The sequence below is a fragment of the Macaca nemestrina genome, chromosome 12 (assembly GCF_043159975.1).
Source record: "Macaca nemestrina isolate mMacNem1 chromosome 12, mMacNem.hap1, whole genome shotgun sequence".
Classification (NCBI taxonomy): domain Eukaryota; kingdom Metazoa; phylum Chordata; class Mammalia; order Primates; family Cercopithecidae; genus Macaca; species Macaca nemestrina.
The window spans coordinates 92,236,948-92,262,230 of record NC_092136.1 but is presented as its reverse complement, the minus strand read 5'-3'; the positions used below and the strand labels follow the sequence as shown (position 1 = coordinate 92,262,230).

The following is a 25,283-nucleotide window of genomic DNA, read 5'->3' as shown; positions in this document are numbered from 1 at the left end:
TTTAAGCTGAAGGCACTGATCATTTATCATTCTGAAAATCTAGGGCCCTTAAGAATTATGGTAAATCTACTCTGCTTGTGCACTGTCGATAGAACAAAGCCTGGGTGACAGCACATCTGTTTATAGCAGAGTTTACTGAATATTTTAAGCTCATTGTTGAGACCTACTGCTCAGAAAAAAGAAAGAAAGAAAGAAAAAAAGATTCCCTTGAAAGTATTAACTGTGCCAGGTGCAGTGGCTTTTGCCTATAATCCCAGTACTTTGGGAGGTCAACATGGGGGGATCACTTGAACTTAGGAGTTTGAGATCAGCCTGGGCAACATAGAAAGATCCTGTTTCTACAAAAATAAAAATTAAAAAATTAGCCAGGCATGGTGACATGCACTTGTTGTCCCAGCTACCTGGGAGTCTGTGGTGGGAGGACTGCTTGAGCCTGGGAGGCAGAGGCTCAAGAGTCATGATCATACCATTGCACTCCAGCCTGGATGACAGAGCAAGACCCTGTTTCAAATACACACACACACACACACACACACACACATACATGTACACGTGTATATATTACTGCACATTAACAATGTACCTGGTCACTCAAGAGCTCTGATGGACATATACAAGGAGATTAATGAGTCTTCTGCCTGCTAACACAACTTCCACTATGCAGCCCATGGATCAAGCAGTAATTGAAACCTTCAAGTCTTACTATTTAAGAAATTCCTTTCAAATGGCTATAGTTGCCATATATAGGAATTCCTCCGATGAATCTGAGCAAAGTAAATTGAAACTTTTTTGGAAAACAAAATCATCATTCTAGAGGTCATTAACATGATTTGTAATCCTTGTGAGGAGGTCAAAATATCAACATTAACAGGAGTTTGGAAAAAGTTAATTGTAAACCTCATGCGTGATTTTAAGGGGCTCAAGACTTGAGAGGAGGAAGTCACTGCAGATGTGGTGGGAATAGCAAGAGAACTAGAATCACAAGTGGAACCGGAAGATGTGACTGAGTTGCTGCAATCTCATGATAAAACTTGAACAGATGAGAAGTTGTTTCTTCAGTATGACCAAATAAAGTGATTTCTTCAGATATAATCTATTCCTGGTGAAGAGACTGTGAACTTTGTTGAAACAAGAACCAATTACTTAGGAGTATTCCATAAACTTCGTTAATAAAGCAGCAGCAGAGTTTGAAAGGACTGACTCCAATTTGGAAAGTTCTGCTGTAGGTAAAATGCTATCAAACAGCATCGCATGCTACAGAGGAATCTTCCATGAAAGGAAGAGTCAATGAGGAAAATTTCATTGCCGTCCTCTTTTAGGAAACTGCCTCAGCCACCCCAACCTTCAAAAAACATCACTCTGATTAATCAGCAGCAGCCATCAGCATCGAGGCAAGACCCTCCACCAGCAGAAACATGGTGACTCACTGAAGGCTCAGATGACCTTTAGCATTTTTTTAGCAATAAAGTAATTTTTAATTAAGGTATGTACATTTGATAAGGCATAATGCTATTGTATTCTTAATAGGTTACAGTGTAAACCTTACTTTCATATGTACTGGGAAACCAAAAAATTTGCATGATTTGCTTTATTTCTATTTTCACTTCATTGTGATAGTCTGGACCTGAATCCACACTATCTCCAAGGTAGGGCTGTATTGGTATGGTACTTCATTATCTTGCATTTATGTTTTCTTCTTGGACCTTAAGACAAGGCCTACATCTAACCAGAGTCTGATTTTCAGCAATCAAGGTCTTCAATGATGACTATACACAAATTTTCAAAGCCCTTTCATGCACCTATAATCTCAATGTTCATGGCATTGAGCCTCAGCCACATTCACTTGAGCAATCACCCTGATCTGGTTTATACTCTCTTGAAACAAAGAAAGTGAGCAGAGACTCAAATAGGAGTTTACGAAAAACAGTTTACCACAGAGAATATTCCAAAGGAAAAGCAGGTTGCATTTAGATTTAATCTGACACTAATAGCTGTGTCTGGGGTTACCATTAGAGGTTATTATCTCCACTCAAGATACAGCTGCTCCCCCCCCCAGGTCTACACAAAACCACAAAGTCAGGATTTAACTGCCCAAGCCCAGCTCTGTAGTTTGCTCTGAAATGCTGCATAACAGTGTTTATGAAGAGAAAGGCAAACCTCTTTGAAGGTTTTTCCAATTTTTTTTTTCTTTTCTTCTCAGGAAAGTGATCTGTTTTCAGGATCAGTAAATTTTTTTGTCTAATTAGATCATCTTAATTATGCCACTGTAACCCCTCTCAGAATAAATTAATAATCTAGAGTACAGACCTAAAAACAACCAAGAATTCTTCTTATAAATAAGATCCTTCACTCTCTTCTCTCTTTAAAGAGTTATCTTATTTCATGCCAACACCTTATCAAATTTACCCTAATTATACAATTTTCTATCTCTAGGAATTTGAGTTTTATATATCTAACAACTTTAAGCATTATTCTCCAGGAAAGTGAGAGAACAAAGAAAAGTTTACTATAAATTACATTCAAACTATGAGGGAATATTAACTGAAAAAAGGAGGAAAATGGTCTAAGGACAATATAAATAAAGTACCATTTTCTTTTTTTTTTTATTTTTTTTCAGACGGAGTTTCGCTCCATGGCCCAGGCTGGAGTGCAATGGCACAATCTCAGCTCACTGCAACTTCTGCCTCCCGGGTTCAAGTGATTCTCCTGCCTCAGCCTCCCAAGTAGCTGGGATTGCAGGTATGCGCCACCATGCCCAGCTAATTTTTTTTGTATTTAGTAGAGATGGGGTTTCACATGTTGGTCAGGTTGGTCTCAAACTCCTGACCTCAGGTGATCCACCCACCTTGCCCTCCCAGTGCTCAGATTACAATGAGCTACTGCACCCAGCCATAAGCACTACTTTAAAAATAATAAATAACCATCAATGTGGGTTCAAAAAAATGAATTAGATCCTTAGTGCTATCTTAACCACTACACACAAAATATACATCAACTCAGAGTAAAGTCCCAAACTAGTGAACTTGTTAACTATCAGTTTTTTTTCTTTAGACCTTCAGTAAAAGAATGCATGGGCCAGCATTTCCAAACTGTTAGTTCCATAAATGTCAATACGCATTTCTTGGATAAAGGATGTTCTACTGTTATGCAAATCAGGGAGGGCTCCTTCCTGCATGTCAATGGTACCTGGGACCAGTGCTGAAATAAACTGACTCTGCCTAAAAGTAATTAAGACTACCTAAAAGTAATCTCCCAAATGTGTTTTGTTAGGTTGGTACAAAAATAATTGCAGTTTTTGCCATTACTCTTTGTAAAAACCGCAATTACTTTTGCACCAACCTAATAAATGAAAATCCCCAGTTCTCAGCTGCCAGAGTTTTGATTCAGTGAGTCTCTGGAGCCCAGCACTTTGTGATTATGATGCTAAATTTGGGAACTACTGCAATAACCCATCCTGGAGTGTCACAACGCACACTAGCAAATTAAAGTTTTGGGAGAAGCATGCATAAGAAAAACCTGCTTACTTCCTTTACCCAGTGTTTGACAAACTGATTTGACCATAAAAACTCCTTCTGTCTTCCTCATCCCTACTCCTCTCCCATAACTATTCACCTGTTTTCACTGAATACAGTTTGAAAAACACCAGTATAAGCATTCTCAGAATATCATTTTTATATTTACTTGATTAGAAATGGCAAGAGCATTGCCTGTATTTATACTGGGCATTTCATATTCATAGCTCAGTTTTCCTTATCTCCTAAACATGCATCTACAAAACTATATAGGAAAAAATTACTTTTAGAAGCAGATTCCCATAATACTTCAAATCCTCAACGTTACATGCTCCTTAAGGGTAGGAACTATGTCTCACCCATTTTTCTATCAGCAACACTTTGCACAGGACATAAAATGCATCACTGTTGTTGGAGCTGATGAAAGGAAGATTCACACTATTAAACTTACTGAACACACAGAGATTAAAGTAGTTTATAACGACTTTTTAAAACATGAGTTGAAGAAAAAGTGGTTTATTGTTGCCTTAAATCTTGGGCAACCAAAAAATGTTTGAATTCTACCACTTTGTATCTTTCCCATCATTCAGTGTTATCTGTTGAACACATATTGTCCACTGCTTGCCACTTTGACTCATTCAAGAGTATCCACCAATTATATCCCAGTCAACTTGAGCAATGAAAGAAAACCACACGCAAACGTAGGGGAAGACTTTTGTGATATTTTACCTCTTAATTGTGAAACACACTGATTACTCTAGGGGAAAAGACTCTTGCTTGCCATTTTATTGCTCAGTGCCTTTCATAGAGATGTCCAGTAATCACTTGGGCTTTTTTGTTGTTGTTGTTGTTGTTTAGATTGTGTATGAGTGCATGCATATAAGCAAATGATCAAAGCTCTCCCACAAGAAGGTTCCATGAGGGGAGGATGTTTGTTGTGTTCATTGCACATAGAATAGGCCCCATAAATAGTTGAGAATAAATGAATGTGTGAATTCCACATTCAGCACATGGACTCTCTACTGCACTCAGCACATGCAGTTGCAGAATCCAGCATTTGTGTCACAGGGTCTGCCTGTACTATCTACCAAAACACCCTCCGTGGCCAGTGTCTCAAAGCAAGATTTTGCCTACCAGTTCTCCCAGTATCTTCCCCAAGCATTAAACTTCAACTTTTTAACGTCTGTGTTAATTCAGGAAAGACCTGTGGATTGGTCAGTAGTATTGAATATATTTAAGAAAAACAATGCTTTTACTCTTATGGGTATTTCAACTCCAAAAAACTATGATTCGTGTCTCCTCTGAGCAAAAATATTTATTTCCATAAGCTGGAGTTTTTCTTCAAGGAGTTGATCTCCTAGGAGTGTAGGGAGCAAAAGGGAAATAAGTAATTAGGGCTAAATAGTCTGAAAAGGAGGAGGATGCTGGTGCTCAAACCATACATACTTTACAGTACAAACCTCACTGAATTAGAACTCTCCCTATTACCTCTCCCTTCTGAGTATCATTTATCTTCAAAACATACTACCATTGCTAACTCCCAGGACTGTATGAGCTATAAAAATGAGAGAATGCTTTGAAATGACTATGTGAAAAAAGAAATTGGAGGCACAAAAGGCCCTATCTTCTTTTTTCGGGTTCTTTTCCCATAGAAAAGGAAAATCACAACTTTTCCTCTTCTCCAAAGAGCGTGAAGCTGATTGCTTCCTGCTTCACCACTAGGTCACTATGGGATGGGATATCAAGGCTGCTACATCACCTGTCTATTTATCCGTCTACTCCTTTCTAGAAATCCACGCTATGATATGATGTCTCCTCTACACCATGGAGTTGGAGTCTGCAAAGTACTTTACAAAATACTTTATGAAGTACTTTACAAAATGTTTTCAGAGTAAAGACATATAATTTCAGAGTAAAGACATATGATTTCTGCTAAAGAAAAAAGCAACCTAGAAGTGTCAGAAGATTGAGAATAACTCCCTCCTGTCACTGTGGGCAAAGTTCCATCACAACTGGGGACTTCTGTACTGAATAAATGCAAATAAAAAAATAAGGACTATTAGAATCAAGGCCCTATATCTGAAAGCTTGATAGGGCTGAGGCCACTTTGGGGAAAACTGCTCAAGACCAGCCAGTTCAGAATAATGATTACACCAGTGCCCCCTCTTCTGATCCTGGCCAGAACTCTTCCTTCCCCTATGTCTCCTATATATCATGTAACTCTAGGAGTTTAAAGGTAGAAAACACCTTTGAAAAAGTGTGAATGCTATAAAAGCACCAGGCATCACTATTTAGTCTCCAGCATACACTTACTGACAACCAAGAAAAAGCCATATATACCTGCAATAGACTTTACTCCAACCCAGGAAAGAGAACTTGATATTCAGCAATACCTTAGAGCATGGCTTTATTTATTTTTTGCACAGCCAGTTCTATACATTTCCAAAGAACGATCTTTTCTCCCTACCAAACCAACCCTGCCTCCTTCTGCAAGGCTACCCTGGCCAGCACTTTAGACAACCCCCCTTTCTGATGCTAATGAAATGGAAACAACCAAATCTTTCGGTTTTCAAGCAAAATTACCAATCTGCAATCACTCAGCTGTAGTAGGTAAAACTGAAAGAACTTCCACTGGAGCAAAAAAATCTAAATACTCCTTAGAACAAAAGAATATGATTAAAAGAGGGAAAGAGTTTACATGGAATCTCCCTGTCCACATGTTTGCAGGGAGAGGAGAGAAGTATTTTAATCATCCATGTCCTGGTTTTCTTCAGTCACTCAGTCAGTCAGTCAGTCAGTCAGTCATTCTTTCCTTTATTTTTAATTCTGACGACTGCACTCAAAATAATTCTTGCCTGTAGCCTTAAGTAACCAGGACACTCAAAATTTTGGCCATATTGCAGTGAGTCTAATGACATGTCAAGATTCAGAATCATCAGTCCTGAAGTCCCCAAATCCTCATCGGCCACCGCCTTGATGGCACAGCCAATACATTCCATGACTGGTTATTCCTTTTTTTTTTTTTTTTTTTAAATTCTTATTATACTTTAAGTTCTAGGGTACATGTGCATAATATGCAGGTTTGTTACATATGTATACTTGTGCCATGTTGGTGTGCTGGTTATTACTTCTTTGTTGAAATGAAACCATGGGTCTCCGTTTTCCCAAAAAGGCTGGCTCCAAAGTCGAGAAAGATTGGAATGTGGAAAATCATTGACTGAAAGCTACAAAGTGGCTATTAAATAGTTTACTCAGCTCAATACCCAGGGGCTAAAGGTCTCACAGACTTTCCCTAAACCAGACCTAGAATCAAAATAGAGTTGACTGAAATAGAATGATTCCAAAGTGTGATTTAATCATACTTTTTTCCTCAACACAAAGAAAAGGTGGGCATCATGCAATTCCAGCAGCAATTTATTTTTGTATGCATTTTTAAGCTTAATTTTGCTGATATATTAGAAAATAGATAGACAATTTGGCTGTATAATTTGCCAGGACTAACTGAAGCAGTCAATTGTGGGGTACTCAAGAGGTAATCCATCTCCAATTCAACTCGTTAAGCATGGATAGCTGGGGGTATATATTTTTGGCATGCCATTAGGAGAACCATTGTCAACAGAAAAACAGACATTTAGATTAGTTTTTTTTAATCAAAGCAACTGTTAAATATGCATTTTGTATATATTTCTTCGACAACCAACAGTTATACTCCTGCCAACAAGCACGTTATCTTACGGCACAGATTGTGTCTGAGTACTGAAATCTCACTCCTTTGCAGTGAAAGGAAACCTTCTGTATTTACTGCACTCCAAGTGGAGTGTCTTCTTTATACTTCCTAAGTAAGCTGGTCCCCCTACTCCTCTTTTTATCCCTAGTTCTGCTTTGCTCAAGGCATGTCAGAGAGCTGTAGACTCCACAGAGGACCTGGGTGATATTTGAGCCTAGTATTTTCTATTCACTTTTTACTTTTGAATCCTTTTTTTCACCAAAACATATAATCACTGGAAATCCCTTAGGAAATCTTTTAATGATTTAATCATTTTTGCATGGTATATAAGAGATTTAAAATAAAGCATTTCACTTGAGATCAATGCATTATTAAAGATTTTATCAGAAAGTTCATTTAATACAATTTTAATAATATTCATTATGTATGAAGACAAATTTCAACCTTTCCCCTTTGAATAAGTAATATATGCTGTTTAATTTACTTTAAATTTATTTTACTCAAAAATTATGATTGGAGCAGGCATGGTGGCTCACATCTATGATCCCAGCACTTTGGGAGGCCGAGGTGGGTGGATCACTTGAGACTGGAAGTTTGACACCAGCCTGGGCAACATGGAGAAACCCTGTCTCTACAAAAAACAAAATTTAGCTAGGTGTGGTGATGTATGACTGTAGTCTAAGCTACTCGGGAGGCCGAGGCGGGAGGATCGCTTAAGCCTAAAAGGCAATGGTTGCAATGAGCTGAGATTGTGCCACTGCGCTCCAGCCTGGGCAACAGAGTCAGTGTCTCTCTCTCTCTCTCTGTAGATAGATAGATAGATAGATAGATAGATAGATAGATAGAGATATGATTGTCTTCAAATAAATTTTAAAAATATAAAATAACACTATATCAGGTCTTATTTTAGGTCTAACATATATTAAAATACACATTGAGGTTTAACTAACCAATATTGTGTCAACAGTAAACTTTGTGACCTTATAGTGGAATGTTTGCATCATGTCCTCAAAAAACTTCACTTTTTTTTTGTAATTTGCATGGTTTCAGGCTTTGATTTGCAAGTATTTCTCAACAAATAACCATAGAGTGAGTATGAATAATTTTTAATCTCAGTAAATAAAGAGCCGAATTGGACCTAGTAGGCACTGTTTTTTTACATTTTTAACACCTGATATGCTATAGAAGGACCCTGATCATGTCAGCTTGAAGATCTGCTTAGGAAAATCTCAAGGTTATTCACAGGATTATCATTTTTATCCTCCTTGCCAACTTGTTTGTGTATTTCAGTATCAATGTTTCTTATGTTTCTTCTCTTCAACCAGAAGCCCATGAAAGTTGTAATTAAATTACTGTATGTATATTTAGGAGTAAAATAGGCTTGAGCTGACTTACGAAGGTACCATGCCACGTACCCAAGGCACCATACTACATACCCAAGCAGCTGAGTTCAAAGCATGGTCATGTGAGCTTCCCTATCACAGCTGTGCCCAGAAAGGTTTCAAATGGTTCTGCTTTAAAAGGAAAAGTTCTAGTGAAGGAGTGGGAGGAGATCTCCATTTGGCAACTGAGGGTAAAAAAGCTTGGCCCTGTAGTTTGCAAGATAACACAGCTAAAAACGAGCCTTAGGACAACTCCAGGGTCCCAATTCTGGCTTCAAACTCAGGTCTTGTGACATTCAGTTCCCTGGAGAATTTCTGCAAGGTTCTGGAAGGCAAGTTCAGTGGTGAAATAAACATTAGCCCGGCAGGAAGTGGCAAGAGGATACTCAGAGTACTGGCAGCCTGTAACTGCTTGTGGCCAAAAGTCAGAACCCTGAGGAGAATCAGAAACAAAAACCCAAACTCCAATTTCCAGACCCATAACAAGCAGATACTAAAAGCAAACAAAAAAGCCCACAGTATACACCTACCCTCTACTGGTTCGGAAGATTAAAATTCTTTTTCCCTTCTACCAAACCAGTCCAGCATTTTCCTTGTTTCATGCAATGAGGGGCTTCATATTTTTTTTACAAATATAAAATTTATCAAATTTGTATTTGTTTAAGTTGCATACCTGAAGAAGTATATCTCCATGTTCTCATCTGAACCTTAGAATCTGTTAAAAATCAAATGATCCAATGACCTTAATTATCAATTAGCTAAAACCACAAAACTTCATTCCTAGGATTGGACCAAGTATCTAATCGATTATCTTTTTGTAGTCTTCACTTTTGAGACTGTCACACAACTTTCCCTGAAGTTTGAAGGTTTGAAAAATGGTTTTTCTGAGGCAGTTCTACAGAGTCATTGAAAAAATACACAGTAGGGGAAAATAGGCTAAGCTGACCACATTCATAACAAACAGTGCTAGAGCATGCAAAATATCCTTGGCACTTAGCCTCTGAGAATTTTATCATACCAAAATCCATACAGTCAGTTCTGCTCCAATAGAATGTATGCATTGCTGAAATTCTTTGTGCTCTGCAAAATCTCACAACAAAAACCGAGTGACTTACTGGAAAAATAAGGTTTGAGGTCACGTGCGGTGGCCCACGCCTGTCATCCAAGCACTTTGGGAGGCTGAGGCAGGCAGATCACGAGGTCAGGAGTTCGAGACCAGCCTGACCAACATGGTGAAACCCTGTCTCTACTAAAAATACAAAAATTAGCTGAACATGGTGATGCATACCTGTAATCCAAGCTACTCAGGAACCTGAGGCAGGAGAATTGCTTGAAGCTGGGAGGTGGAGGTCGCAGTGAGCCGAGATTGCGCCACTGCACTCCAGCCTGGGCGACAGAGTGAGACTCTGTCTCAAAACAAAACAAAACAAAACAAAACAAAACAAAACAAAACAAAAAATGAGTTTGAGGTACAACAATCAAAAATATTGTCAGTAACACGTTAAAAAGAAGCAGAAATGTAATAAAAATTGTAGCACAGTTTTACATGTGTTAAACTGTTGAGAAATATGTAAATACAACAATAAACATGGCACATTATCATATAAAAAAACTGGAATTTGCTGTGGAAGTAAATGTGGTTAAGGGATGAGGTTTGTGGGTTATTGTGAAGTGGTGGAAGAAGGGTGTTCTGAAATCAGACAGAAAGTTGGTAGTCCCGGATGTGGATGGGTGGGGCTCCCAAAACACGGGTGCATTTTTGGTTTTCCTATGTGGCATTCAACTGGCTACAGTTTCCGCATTCACCTAGTGTTTTACTGGGAGAAAATCATACATAAGCAAATACAGCATTTGTTTTATGCTTGTCTTGAGTATATCAATTGCTTTGGAACAAATTTGCCTTTTCAAAACAAGTGTGATAGCAGAACTGACTTTAATAAGAATTGATTATAGTTATAAAGATTACAATTTAGAGATTAGAAAGCTTGGAAGTACTTAAAGAACAGCTATCATAATTCAAGTCCTCATATTACAGATAATATTAAGATATTAGCATGTTGTTTGAGTTTTGTTTTGTTTTGTTTTCACCAGAATTTGCCCCTATAGCTTCAGGTACACTAACAAATTTTCAAGACGCAGTCTAAACTAGCGAAGGTTCCAAAGAAGAGATGTTTTGATGGGAAAAACAAGCACTTAGGTCACAGCCCAGTTCCAGGTCCATGGATATGGTTTTGTATCTGATATGTATGGATCTAGATGCTTTAAGAGTTGTTTGAGGCCGGGCGTGGTGGCTCAAGCCTGTAATCCCAGCACTTTGGGAGGCCGAGACAGGTGGATCACGAGGTCAGGAGATGGAGACCATCCTGGCTAACATGGTGAAACCCCGTCTCTACTAAAAAATACAAAAAACTAGCCAGGCGAGGTGGCAGGCGCCTGTAGTCCCAGCTACTCGGGAGGCTGAGGCAGGAGAATGGCATAAACCCAGGAGGTGGAGCTTGCAGTGAGCTGAGATCCGGCCACTGCACTCCAGCCTGGGCGACAGAGCGAGACTCCGTCTCAAAAAAAAAAAAAAAAAAAAAAAAAAAAAAAGTTGTTTGGGAAACCCATATTATTATCCAAGAAGCACACTCCTACTGGCTCAAGTGACGAGATACACCTAAAATATACACACAAAAAGAGAATGTTTTCAATTTTCTGTGTTCTCTCCATTTATCACTTTGAGGTTCATGAGAGCCCCAGGACTAATGTTCACAGTAATTTCTAGGACGGCTGTTACTAGTATTACTGATACAGAAGTCACTATTTGTTTTGTGTGGTGCAAAATGATTAGTGGGCTCTATTAGCCTTTCAAGGGTGATTCATCTACTTTCAGAGGCTTGGAAACCTCTGCAAAAGAAGCCCCATCTTCCTTAATATACACGTAGGAAGCATAGAGGGAGGGAATTTCCTTTCTCCAAATTCAACTAAAGAGGAAGCTGAAAAGATTTTGCAATGCACTTATCCACTGTGTCCTGTCAGACTACTGTGAAAACTTTTCACTGTGTAACATTCTGTGAATATTACTAAACAACTCCCATGTACCAAGCACTAATGTAGACTCCAGAATCACGAATTCCTGTAGGCAGTAGCTGGAGCCTGCATTATTCAAACACTCCACTAAGGGAATCTTTTGAATATGCCCAGGTTGAGAGTCACTGATTTTGTACCTCAAAAGGTATCCTAAGACTGTTATACTTTATGTACGGGATATATACAGTTAACATTTTAGAAAGGTAACAAAGTTCAAAAACTTAGAAGAGAAGAAAAATCGATTATAAAGGCGAAATATCTGTTTGTTTGCTTTTTTTTTCTTGCTATTTTTACTCAATGTAGATGATTGGGATAAAACGTAGAAGGGGAAACGTTTAAGGTTTTCATGGGTATGAGCCATGCTGTGCCATCTCCTTTTGATTTTGAAAAGAAGGTAAAGCCCTCCTGCTGATATATTAAACCAAGGGGACTGAATGACAAAGATACTGGACAGTGAGGGACTGGGATGAGGGTCAGGTGTGGGAGAGACACCAACTTTAAATCTGGGCCCTACTCTACCTATTCAATCTCCAGCAGTCTTGATAGAAACCTTTGAGCCAAGGTCAAGAAAATAACAGTCTTCTCTTTTACTGATAGCGTCCTCCTGTCACCCTCCTTTCACCTGGATTGCTTCTTGTCTCTTCTCAAAGTCTACCACGAAAGAAACCCAATTTGTTTTGCTGATATCCCTAGGTTGTTTAAGTGGATGCATCAATATGTCCTTTTGAAGAAAACATTTCCCATATGCTCTTTGGAGCAAATTCTATAACATAATAAATAAAATAAGGTGACTTAAATTGGGTATCCCAACATATACCTTTCCTTCATTTATGGCTCATGAGACAGAGTGATAAATAGAGATAGATTGCAACACACATCACAAACCTTGCACAACAGCCATAAAGAAAATATCATTAAAGGGATCTCCATCCCCAATAAAATACATCCTATGCTACTACCAAAGGGTCCTTGTAAATCACTAGTGCTTAAGAAAATAAGACGTAATCATTTTTTTCAATAAAGCTCCGTTGGTTTCCAACTGCATAAATTCCATAGTGATGGGCAATCTGTTTTTGAAATGTTTCTTAACCAAAGGTACATTTTTCCCAGCGATAACAAGCAGCTGAAAGTCTAGTTGTAATTACTTTAAATAGGACAGATTAAAACCATAACCTTAAGATACGTATATATTTATGTGTGTGTGCGTGTGTGTGTGTACATACACACACATACACATATGTGACAGAGATTCCATCTCAAAAAAAATTTTAAATAAAAATTAAAAAAAAATAAAAAGAATAGAAAAAAATTCTATTTTTTGAGTGGTTGTGCCCTACACTCAAAAAATCTCTGGCTCTTGCAAGACAGTTGCTTGGTGGCACCAGATTATTTCCAGTAACTATTACCTAAATTTATCCATGAAACTACTCATCATGATACAGAAAAAGTGCTTAGCATGTCAGATAAATATTGTTGTGAAAACTTTAAAAAGGTTATTTTCAGGTCATGTGTTACCTGTCAACTACAGTAACTTGTATGTGTATATACATGTATATACATATACATACATATACACACACACACACACATATACACACACACATACTTTTCAGGTAATGAAAAGTGTATTCAGGTAATGAATACACTAAAAGCCCACAGTTCATCAATATACATTATATCCATGTTACAAAACTACACTTGTGTCTCTTAAACTTACACAAATAAAAATATCTATATAATTTTCTAAGTACTTACTGCTAAGATTCTTTTGCTAAAATTCTTATTACTAAGATTCTTTTGCCTGTGGTTCAGTTCATATTTCAATTCTGCACAGACACAAAATTTTCCTCTAAGCATACAGAAAACAAGAAGTATAATTAGTAATGTATATTTATCGACATGTGTATACCCACACTACAGTAACTGACCAATTAATGTAAATGTTACTATTGTACTTCATTTAAATAGTCTCTAACTTTCCTCACTCTGATTACTAAAATGCACTGTAATTTTCAATCGGTAAAAATGCAATCTGTTAAAGTAAAATATTCTTATCTTGGGATAATATCACAACTCCTATTCCCAAAGTTTACAGAAATCATTGAAAATGTTGACTACACATACACTACATTTCTTTACTGGTCCATGAAAAGTTTTAAATTAAAATAAACATCATGAATCAAAGGGTGGTTTTTATTGTTTTTCTTTGAAAACAAGTGAATAGACAGTCCACCAATAGTCATAAAATTGCCAAGATTATTTTTCCTTCACAAATTAAAAAAAAAAAAAAAAACAGAGATCTAACAGGATAAGCTACAGAAGTTGAGCACTAACTCTCATTCCAATCTTCCCTCAAGAGCCAATTAGTTGGAAGCCTTAGAAAGAGAACAATGTACCAATTCTTTGAAGCAACAAATTACAGAAGCCCTTACCTTTTAGTCAGAATAAGTGACAGATAACCAGCATAATAAACTCAGCAGGCATGCCCGCCATGCACATTTCTCAGTGGGCTCCTCCTGCAGTACCCAAAGAACTGTGCATCAAAACTCCAGCCTGTCTGATCCATCCTTCATTCACTGTCTGAGATACCAGCTACCAGGGTAACAAGAAGGGCCTCACGAAGTGGCAATCTCAGTTTCTTAAAAACCTTTGTCCTGAAGAAGAGAGGAGAAAAGGGCAAAGGGTGGGAAAGAAACAGGGAGAGGAGCAGAATAATTACTTTCCTGAAGGTGAAGTGTTTGCCATAAACTAAATGCACAGCAACCAGCGTTTTAAGTTTGAATGATCCTGCTTGCAAGCTCCTGAAAGAATCTGCCCTACCTGTGCCTCTTAGGAGAAAAGTGTGTGTGTGTGTGTGTGTGTGTGTGTGTGTGTGTGTGTGTGTGTGTGTGTGCATGAGTGAGTGTAAAAGAGCGCGAGAGTGCAAGCACCAATGTATGGACAGGGAAGGGAAGGAGAGATGGCTGGAGAAGTGAAGGGGAGGGCTGGGGGGAGAGCACTAGGATGTGACCCACATATGGAATGAGCATTAGAACAATGAGGACAGGACCGCCAAGCCGGTGCACTCTGGGGCAGCAGTTTTCAAAACAAGGCTTCACAGCTTTGCAGGAAAGGGGGGTGTGGGGAAACATAACACAAAACAAGCTAATTGAAATAAGCAACTGGATACAAAACGAGCTGGCCAAATCACCAGTAATCAGCAATCGGGACATGGTGGGCTCCTGGATTTCATTTTTATGCAGCCTGTGGGTTTATTCCCCTCCTTGCTAGAAAGCTTTTGGTCCCCGGGGCGTAGAATTCCAGACGACCCAATTAACACCATACTTGGCTAGTTCCCTGGTATGATCAATATGAAATAAGCTGCCTTTTAGCATCTCTGTAAAACAAAACAGCCTGGAAACTGGGTCTGCTATTTTTTTTTATTTCCTTTGTAGACTGACAGCCAAATTGGGAGGGTAGGGCGGGGGAGCCACACACATTTCAGACATTAAGAAAGGATACAGAGGGCATGACTTGGCTGAACGTATTTAGGAACCTTAGATCTAATAAAGTTTTGAAGTCAATGAAATAATCTCTTCTATATCCTCAGGTATTTGGTGTCCAGAGGGCTGTTCTACACATGAGGTTTTCTGGGCTTAACTCACAAGGGGCTCTAATGATTGTTAGGTTCTTCATAACACACTTCTAGTGTTTTGGCAAATGATTGACTCATATACATTTTAACTAACCTTCTGTGGTAAACAGGACTTAGTTCTCACAATAACTTTCATATAAACAGGACTTAGTTCTCACAATAACTTTCATAGTAAGTCTTCCTTAAAAATAGTGTTTTTTCTCGGGTTTTGATTTCATTTCACAATCAAACAATTGGTTTTCTTCATAGCCCAGAGATAAAACAACATCCAAAGCAATATTGGTATATTTCAGCAGTTCATTAACTAAAAAATGAAACCATTCTCATGTGAGGCTTTCCCAACAAACTCTTCATTCGCTAATATTTTATTCCTAGTGCAACTAGTTTAATTTGTAATTTCAAACTACTTCTACATTCTGTTCTCTGCTTACTCTGAAAACACAGATACTCAACCAACCTGTGAAAGAAAGAGATGGCAATAGAACTTTCCAAAAAAGCACATGCATTCATATGGCACATGCGCGCGCGTGCACACACACACACACACACTCCTGTGAAAACCTGGAAGGCAACTTCAAAGTGAGTGCCATGTTTCTTATATTGTACTACTAATCCTCCAATTTCAGAAGTGTGTGACCAGGAGAAAATGTTGCTGTTAAGTTCAGGGCTACTAGAGATAGGTTTACATCTGGTTAAAAGAAAAAAAAAATCCCTCTGATAAAATTACTGAAGATCAAATTTCCATAAGAATAAGCTCAATAAAAATGTTCATAAAGAAAGAGATTACTAATTCCCATGTGGTACTAAAGGTTTTAAAGAGTTAAATCACAGCATATGAAAACCTGTGTTTAAAGAATTTTTAGGCAATGACAAAAGCTGAGGAGGGAAATAAAGTTAGTAAGTGACAGGAATGAGGGGCCGTCAGCACCAACTCCAAATTTCAGGCTCCTTGGCTTGATCCTGTATTTTATTTAACACAGATTTCTACATATGCAAAATTTGCCTCTTCTTGTGAGGTCTTGTACAAGGTTGAAGAACCTTGGGCTGTGAGCTTATCTGAGAGATACAATGAAGCGGGATGAAGTGGTGGCAGGGGCTGGGAGCACTGGTTGCAAGTATTAGATGCTGTTTACAGCTGCAGCTTCAAGGCAAAGTCTAAGCAATGACGCTTCCATGTAACCAAAGGGTATTCCTCTGGACAGTGATCTTTGTGGATGAGGCAAATCTGATCTTCTGACTAAATGTGCTCGATTTCAGTCTGCATACAAGAATGCTTTCCATTTCCATGTACTTTTGTTTCATTGGATTGCATTTCTGCCTAGCCAGGTAGTGAGCCAAATTAAACAAAGGAAAACTTTTGAAATATTCTATTCCAGCTTCAAGATGATGTTTTCTTCTGTGCTGTTTTGAAAATGAGCCAGGATGTAAACGGGCTGTGTTATCTTGTATGGAACTGCCTCAGGCAAAGTATTCCCATTAAGCAGGAACAGACCCAGGTGGGGGGATGCCTGAAGCTGATTCCATGTGGAGGACTCTCTTTAAGTATATAACATTATGAATTCAAACTTAAGTGGAAAGCCAGGCACAGTGGCTCATATCTGTAATCTCAGCATCTTGGGAGGCTGAGGTTGGAGTATAACTAGAGTCCAGGAGTTGGAGATCAGCCTGGGCAACACAGAGAAATTGACTCTACTAAAAACAAAATTAAAAAAAAAAAAATAGCCAGACATGTTGGCACATGTCTGTAGTCCCAGCTACTCAGGAGGCTAAGGAGGGAGGATCACTTAAGCCTAGGAATCTGAAGATGCAGTGAGCTATGACCACACCACTGCCTTCCAGCAGTGCAAGGGCAACAGAGCAAGGTATATATATGTGTGTGTATATATATGTATATGGGTGTGTGTATATATGTGTGTGTGTGTGTGTATATGTATATAGTGGAGAGACTTGGAAGAGGCTCATGGGGGGTAGGGTACTAAAACTGAAGGTACAATAACTTTACAGTGAATACACCTTTACTTTCACTGGGACTCTAGTAAGAGCACCACTATGGACTCAACTAAGAGCACCCCCAGTATTCCATAGTAGAGTTGTGCATATATTTTCTCATTGGTAGTAATGGGAGGAGATAGTCACCTAGAGAAGCTAAAAACATTTAGTCTAAATATTGAAGTAAAATGATAACAGCAAAAGGAAATCTATCACAGGCTTTCATTTTCTTAGAAGGGTAACTAGCTATACAAAGGGCATGAGGGAGTTAATGAATCCATTATTCAATAAAGCATAATATCTCCTAAAAAGACATTTGCTTTTTAAAAATAATTTCAAATTTACAAAAAATATTGAAAGGTGAAAAATTTGTTCAAAGAGTTTCCATATACCCTTTACTCAGCTTTTCCAGATATTAATGTTTCACGTAACTACATAACAATGAGAGGAAATTAACAATGATACTATAGTCTTAACTAATTAACAGACGACTCCATTTAACCAATTGTTCCATTTATGTCCTTCTGCTGGTCTAGAATTCAATTCAGGAACTCACACTGAATTTAGATGCCATTTCTACTAAGTCTCCAATCCGGGACATTTCCTTAGTCTTTCTTTAGAGTCTTTCGTGATCTTGACATTTGAAGAGTACTAGCTAGCCATTTTGCAGACTGACTTTCTATTTGAGTTTATCTGATGTCACGTCACTGTTAGTTTGTGGTGTGCATTTTGGGAAAGAATACCATAGAAGTGATGTTATTTCACCTGTATCGCATCAAGAGGTACACAATATTGATATGTATTAGTGCTGATGATACTAACTTTGATCACTTGTTTAAGTTGGTGTTTGCTAGGTTTTCCACCTTAAAACCACTATTTTCTCCTTCTGGTTTATAAATTTCTTGTGGGGCGATACTTTGGGACTAAGTAAATATCCTGTTACACCATACTTTTCGCCTATTTTCAGCATCCATTGATGATTCTTGCTTGCAACAATTATTGCTGTGCAGTTTACCAAATGGTGTTTTTCCATTTCCCATTCTTCCTTCTCCATTTATTAACTAGAATTCTACTGTAAGGAGGGTGTGTCCCTTCTAGAAGAGGGACTTTTAAAAGAAAAAACTATGAAAAATGAATTACTCTGAAACCAATATAGCTGATTTATCTATAAAATAAGACCTCTCAGTGCCACCTATTTTTTGAAAATGTGAAAACTCCAAGGTCTTCCCTTTCAACCTTCTGCTGGCATTTCAAGATTCTTCAGCAGATCCACTGCAACAAAGGGGAGGGCAGAAACAAAGAGAGGGCTGAGAAATGGCATCAGCTTCCCAATAGCAACTATGGCTTATAATGAGAGAACTTGGAAGCAAATGGGTGACTTTTCTTACAAATGTCTATTAAGGAGACATATCCAGCAGGTCCCATTTATGTCCTTGTTCTGGTCCAGAATTGAATTCACAAAGAATTCAGGCATTAGTTCTCATGCCTGGGTTGGTCTGACCCATTTAAAGGATCATCCCCACCCAGCATGATGCACCTGTCCCTGCCAAAAGCACCCATAGGATGGTCCACAATCCAGACCTCAAACCCACTTACCACCAGCTCCCCATTTATTCTTGGTCCCCATGCCAGTGCTTCATTTGTGCCCTGTCTCACCTCACCTCCTCCAAGTCAATGCAGGATCTAGTTTCTGTGAATTCTAGGTGTAAGCTGTCCTCCTAACTTTCACTCATCAAATAATGACCTTCCAGTTAGCACAGGACCCACAGACCAGTCATTTTTGCCTCTTCACATCTACAAACAACTGACAGACAACTGCAGAGGTGGTTTGAGTATAAGCCATTAGACCAAAATTTGTCATGCAAACCACATGAATGCAAATAAACTCAAGCAAGAGGAGATTCTGTGAGAGGAAGGATGGGTATTCATTCCAGAGGAGATGACCACACTGCTATGAAAACAGGGGCTCTCCCAACTCCCAACTGGACAAGTCTTCATCAATTATCCCTTCCTGAAACTGTAAAGCAGATGCTAGCTCTGATGTTTATACCTATATCAATCAGACCCTGCCATAAAGAGCAAGGGGAAGACTAAGAAGAAAAACATTGAGTCAATTGCTTCCCAGAGAAACCACTCCAGGAAGTAAGATGCAGACCCAGGAGGAACTCTGATGCATTACGGAGAATGAAAGCTGGAGGCCACAAAGGAGCCACCTAAAGCTCTTCCTAAGCATCCATGGAGAGGTGTACTGAGGCACACTCCTCAGAGGACCAGAAATCCACTGGACAGGATTAAGAGGGAAAGTCTTGTAATGGAAAGGTTACACAGTAGATTGAAAACTGCATTACATCGTTTCCTTACTTTCCAGATACATATTCTAAAAATCCTTTCTCAAACCACTAAAATATCAAACAGAATATGTTGTCAAATCTCATGGGCCCTCAACTGGAATCTTTTTATAACCACACACAATTGCTAAAACAGGGTTCTACACTTATTACTTACTATTGGAATCTAAAACCCTCTAAACTACACTTGAATAGGCAGTCAACACTTTCTCAAGGTTTGCAATATCAGCTGTTAAATTTTCATCCAAAATAAAATGATCAGGTGGTGAGGTGAATCTAACCCATCTCTTTTATAACACCATTGTTCCTTTGACTAGACATCCCAAGACACAAATATTTCACAAAGGGAAAAATTTAAAAGATAGTTCAGCACCTAAACTGTGCTCCTGGAACTCTAAGCTACAACAACATATTTATTGCTCTTAAGTTCATTTTTATGGCCAGAATCTCAAAGACCTTCTAGACTCATGAAGAGCTAAATACTGAAGCAATGTCTGCCACTTGGTTGAAAGTGTAGGACTCGACTCTTCAAATCCTTAAGTGATCAAGACTGGATTAGTCAGTCTTTCAACGTGTTACATATCTAGGTTGTACTTTTAAGAGTCAGAAACTGTATGATCTCTGATCTGAACCTTCTAAAATTGTAAGACATTCACAGCCTCAAGGGCTGCTAGATAGTGTGATGGGAATTTCCTTCCTGACAAATGAGAAAATAATGCTTATCACTGTGCAATAGAGGGGAAATGGAAGAGAAGCAACGTGACAAAATTTGAAAACTAGTGCCAATAAAGCGATCCTAAATGGTACCTCCAAATTTAAAAATAAGTTATTTGGGAAAATGGTTTCCACTTAAAAGTTTTCCTTATTTGAGTTTATGAATCAGCACAGATTTAAAACTGTAAAATTGTACAGAGGCTTTCAACCCTCCTCATTAATTGTATCAACCAAACATCACTATTTAGAATCTACTTCGGTAGATGCTAAACATCTTTGATTCACACCGCAAAAACTCTAATGAGGTCGGAGCAGGCCCCTGTGACTCATACCCTGAATAGTGCTCCAACCTATTTTTCCACAGGCACCCGCTCTGTTCATTAGCTATGCACTAAAATAGAAGATGACAAAGCCTGAATCTGTGCTTATTTCCACAGTTGTTATTAAGTAAATACCATTTTGGTGAATAAAATTAAACTAAACCCACATACATGAAATGACTTCTTTCCCTTCCTTGAAATCTTATTAACATAACACTACCAGAAAATTAATCAACACCATACAATTGTTAAATGATTAATAAAAACAGTGATTATAGTAATTCCAAATTGAGAATATTTCTCATTCAAAGTAGGTCTATGAGTTCTGTTTGGATCTCTCTGCCAGTATGAAAAAAAAAATGTTTATAAATGCAGAGACTGTTTGCAAATGCATCGCCTTCTATGCCACTATAGAGGTTACATAATATTCCACAAAGGGGTGATTTCTACCAGTGGGTTTTAGCAATTTTTTTCTTCTTTTCCCTAAATTAAACTTAATATACAAATAAACGGTACCAAGGCTGAAAGAAAAAAAAAAACACTTAGGAAATAAAATAACCTTTTGAATAGCAAGCTTAACATGAGAAAAGGTTAGGTAGATAATTACAATTTATATCACCACAATAAACTGCCAGTTTTTCAGCTGACTAAATGCTAGTCTAGCTCATTATATAGCCATGCTACAGAAGAAAAAAAAAAACCTATGTTTTCCTTAGAACTTCAGTTTCTGTAATGTAAAACCACCAGGAGGTTTGAATATTATTACCTAGTAGTATTTTAAAACTTTACAAAGAAATACCTTACATCCTTTCTTAGGCCATTTCTACCACCTACGCTAATAATCTCCAATCAAAACAAGGCAACCATGTGCTCCTGATGGTGGAGTAGGTCATATACCATAACCATGAGTATGTATATACATATTTACAATGTGAGTGTACATGTGTGAGTGTGTGTGTGTATTTGCATGCATGTATGCATATACATTTTCATCCCTGAAGCAGAGTTTCAGGAGTTAACCCTTTGCCCTTTCATTAGTATGATGCCAGTAGAATTCTGGGACATTTTGGAGAGTTAGGTTGTATACTGAATGATTCAGGGCCCCCCAAAGCCCTTTGGAAAGAGGTGAGGAATTGTATGGATTCTTCTGCTTGCAGTTTCACCTAAACAAACAACATACAACAGCAACAAAACTCTAGACCCAATATGAGGCATACAAGATGATCTAGTTTGGACATCTGATCCTTCAATAACTGAGACCCTCTACTCCCCTGGAATAACTGTGAAACAAATTGTAAGCTCACTTGGAATAAAAGAACAATAATAATAATGTAACTGGCTGTTGTGATCCCCAAAGCTGAGACTTATGGGTATAAGTGTCCTCAGTAAAGAGTGGTGCTGTACTTGTCATCTAGCAAAGCTGGCTCTGCCCCCATTTGCCATTCCCCAGATAACATAGAAGAGGATAATCAAAGTGTAAAGGTGACTTGTTGACAGAGAGCTATGGGTCCAGAAATAAGGCATTCTGTTCCCTCCCCCTCCCTCCTAATGGAAAGGGGCTGCAGATCCTACAGAGGAAGAGAGAGAAATGCTGCCCCAGCCACCTCCATCCCAATGAGCAGGGCCCTCTGCACTCAATTGGTGGAAGCTCTAGGACTTCCCAATCACAATCTTACCCACTGTAGTGCCCTCTCCTTTTTGCCACCTATCTATTCTCTTCCTTCAACTGCATATCCTTACTACATTTGGAAGTGTCAGCAATTATGAAGAAAAGAAGAGAAAAACCAACTGGACTCTCTTCCCTTTCAAATGTAACCCCTATGTGAGTGTAGGCCAGCTGACTATCTAGATGAAGACAAACAGCTGAGAAAGACAGAGGAGATCAGAAGTCAAAGTTTGACCCCATGCTGCCGGTCACCAAAAGCACAGGCGGAGAGGCCTCAGGCCCCCATAATTGAGAAAGAGCTCATTTTCTGTACAGCATCTGCTGAGAAAAATTCCACGAAAGGTCAGTGGCACCAAGCCAAATGTGGAAGTTAAATGCCACCCTGATGCCATTATCTTCAAGGTACCAGAACAACTAAACAATCCCAGAGAGAGAAAACACTATGAAAAACTGTGGAGAGCTCATTTTTAAAAAATAATATAAAGGTGTATTAGACCAGAAACACCAGAAACTAAATGTCATGCGTGTATTTGACAAATATATACTGAAGGTTTTTACTATGAGTCATGTGCTATTCTAGCTGCAGCTAATACAGCAGTGAATGAGACAGACAGTATCTCCACTCTTAGGGAGCTTGCATTTAGTGGCAACAGACAAAAACAAATATGAAATTTCACATAGTGACATACGCTATGAAGACAGCACACCTTGACAAAGCGATCAAGAGAGACTTATATAAAGAAAAGGGTCTATTTTAGATAAGATTGTTACAGAAGGCCTCTCTGAAAGCAAGACATTAATTAAAAGATCTGGGGAAAAAGTATTCCAGACAGAGGAAACAGTAATTGCAGTCTCTGATATAACAGCCTATCTGCCTTCCTGTAAAGTTTCAGTGAGCACCTACTTGTCACAAAAGTGTGTAAGACAAAGCCCCTGACTTTGAAGTTCTTATGGTCTAGTAGAAAACACAGACACCGTAACATGATAAATGCACACCCAAACTCTCACAGGAACATAAATGGAAACAGCCCATGAAAGTGACCTCAGAGCATGAACTTTATTGAAGGGCTGTGCTTTGCTGTAAGACCTGGTAAAAACAAAATCTTGAGCACAGGAAATATAATGAGCCAAGGAATAATGACATGAAAGTGCATGACATGTCTATGGCCTACATCTGTACCCTGTTGAAATTACTCTTGTAACATATATGCACTTAATTGTGTTAATTCATTTCATGATTCCCCCCATTGTTAGGATGCGCACTCTTTGACAACAGGAGACTTACTCACTTGGAATTGTGAGCACCTAGCATCAATGCCTGGCACAGAGATTTAGTGAATGTCTGTTGAATGTATGAAATGAGGAGGAAAAAACAGGTTAATGTCAGTTTGTAAAAGTTAGAATGTGCCCTGCTGCAGAGGTAGATTTCTCTCTGGAGCTATGGGGGCCATGGAAGGCTTTACAATTCATAACAAATCTTCAGGATGACAAAAGTGAACTTAACCTACTATTGAACCCGGAAGCTTCTTTTGCAAAACCTATATTGGTAGTGCTGACAGCTGCTACTGATGTTGTTTAAATGAAGATATGGCTTTTTGTTTCCTTCACTGAAGAGACATATATTAATTACAGTGCTTTTTAAGATATGAGACATGGTTTTAAAAGCTTGATAATCACTTCTCCTAAAGGTTTCCTGCTGCGATTGTCAAATAAAAATCTTCACCCATTCTCTGTGACCCACCCCTCCGTTGTTACCTTGCTCCACATCGAATCAGTCAATTCATGTGTATTTATTGTCTTCCTCCTCTGTGCACAGCAAGGAGCATGGTGTGAGAAAACACATACTGCACACGTTAGAATCATAAAGCAGCCTTAATGTCCTTTGGAAAGGGCAAGAAAGTCTATGGCATCTTTGTCTTTACTGCACCTATTATCTAGACTAACTCTTTCATCTTACCTTTAAGATCTAGTCCAACCCAGGTAACTAGATTGGCTCTTGGAAGAGCTCAGATGATAATGTGAATTTCCTGACTCCAGGTCATCAGGGAGCAAATCTTGTCTTTCTTGGGTACTTCCAGGATGCCTAATACAAGTGCTCAGCACTTCCAAAGCTCAATGCATTTGTTCTGTTTGATTAATCCATCCTGTACCCCACCATTATAAGTACTTTTCCTTCTGTCTCTGGACTGTGCTGTACCCTCTAATCTCTTCTCCCTTTCCAGACCTCAGCCAGATGTCAGGCATGATGCTTATGGAAGCTCCAAAGCCACAGAGAGCTGCCCCTCTTCTGTGTAGCTCTGCTCACCAGCAGGAACTCTGGCATTGCAACACATGAAACATTTTGCCAACCAGAAACAACACAGATCTTCACACACACAGGGCACTAAGATTAGATAAGTGTTCTGAACTTCAACGGCAATGAGGCAGAGGAAGTGGAAGCTGGGCTGAAAAAAGAGAACCATTCCTTTAGGAGGTCCATCCAACTTACAGAAAGGAGCCAGGGAGCTCCATCTATCAGGTTTAGTGACAGTCCCAATCTCCCTCACATGCTGACAAGTTCAAAACATTCAACTTTGTTGAGATTGAAAACTCTTAGTTATTTAGGCTGAAGAGGTTGGCCTGGAGGAAAAAAAAAATCAGAAGTTGTTTAATGACCATCTTTACTAATATGATGGGTTATCATGAAGAAGACAATGAAAGGTGACTTTCCACTCAGAGATGCTGAACCAAAGACCCAAACCAGCACAGAAAGCATGAGACTTCAACAAACAGGAAGAACATCCCTTCCTTTATGCTGCTATCCTTAAGTTAATTCATAATGACCTAATAACACTTCATTTTTTTAAACACTAGTTTGGAAACTAGAAAAGCTAAGACACATAAAGGAGATGTCACTGTACATGGGGAAACCAGAAACCCATC

At 38.6% G+C, this 25,283-nt stretch overlaps 1 protein-coding gene across 7 annotated transcripts in view; it reads right to left on the bottom strand.

Moving 5' to 3' along the window:
• Positions 1 to 25,283, bottom strand: part of LOC105484363 (FAT atypical cadherin 3) — a 695,427-nt gene that overhangs the window by 588,601 nt on the left and 81,543 nt on the right. The window contains exon 1 of one of the 7 annotated variants that reach the window (XM_011745894.3): positions 14,123 to 14,553. The exons of 5 other annotated variants lie outside the window; for them this stretch is intronic. The gene's annotated coding sequence lies outside the window, so the exon portion shown is untranslated. Of the gene's footprint in view, positions 1 to 9,909; positions 10,091 to 14,122; positions 14,554 to 25,283 lie in introns of those variants that run through there. One more of the 7 variants, XM_071075443.1, reaches the window with a different exon arrangement.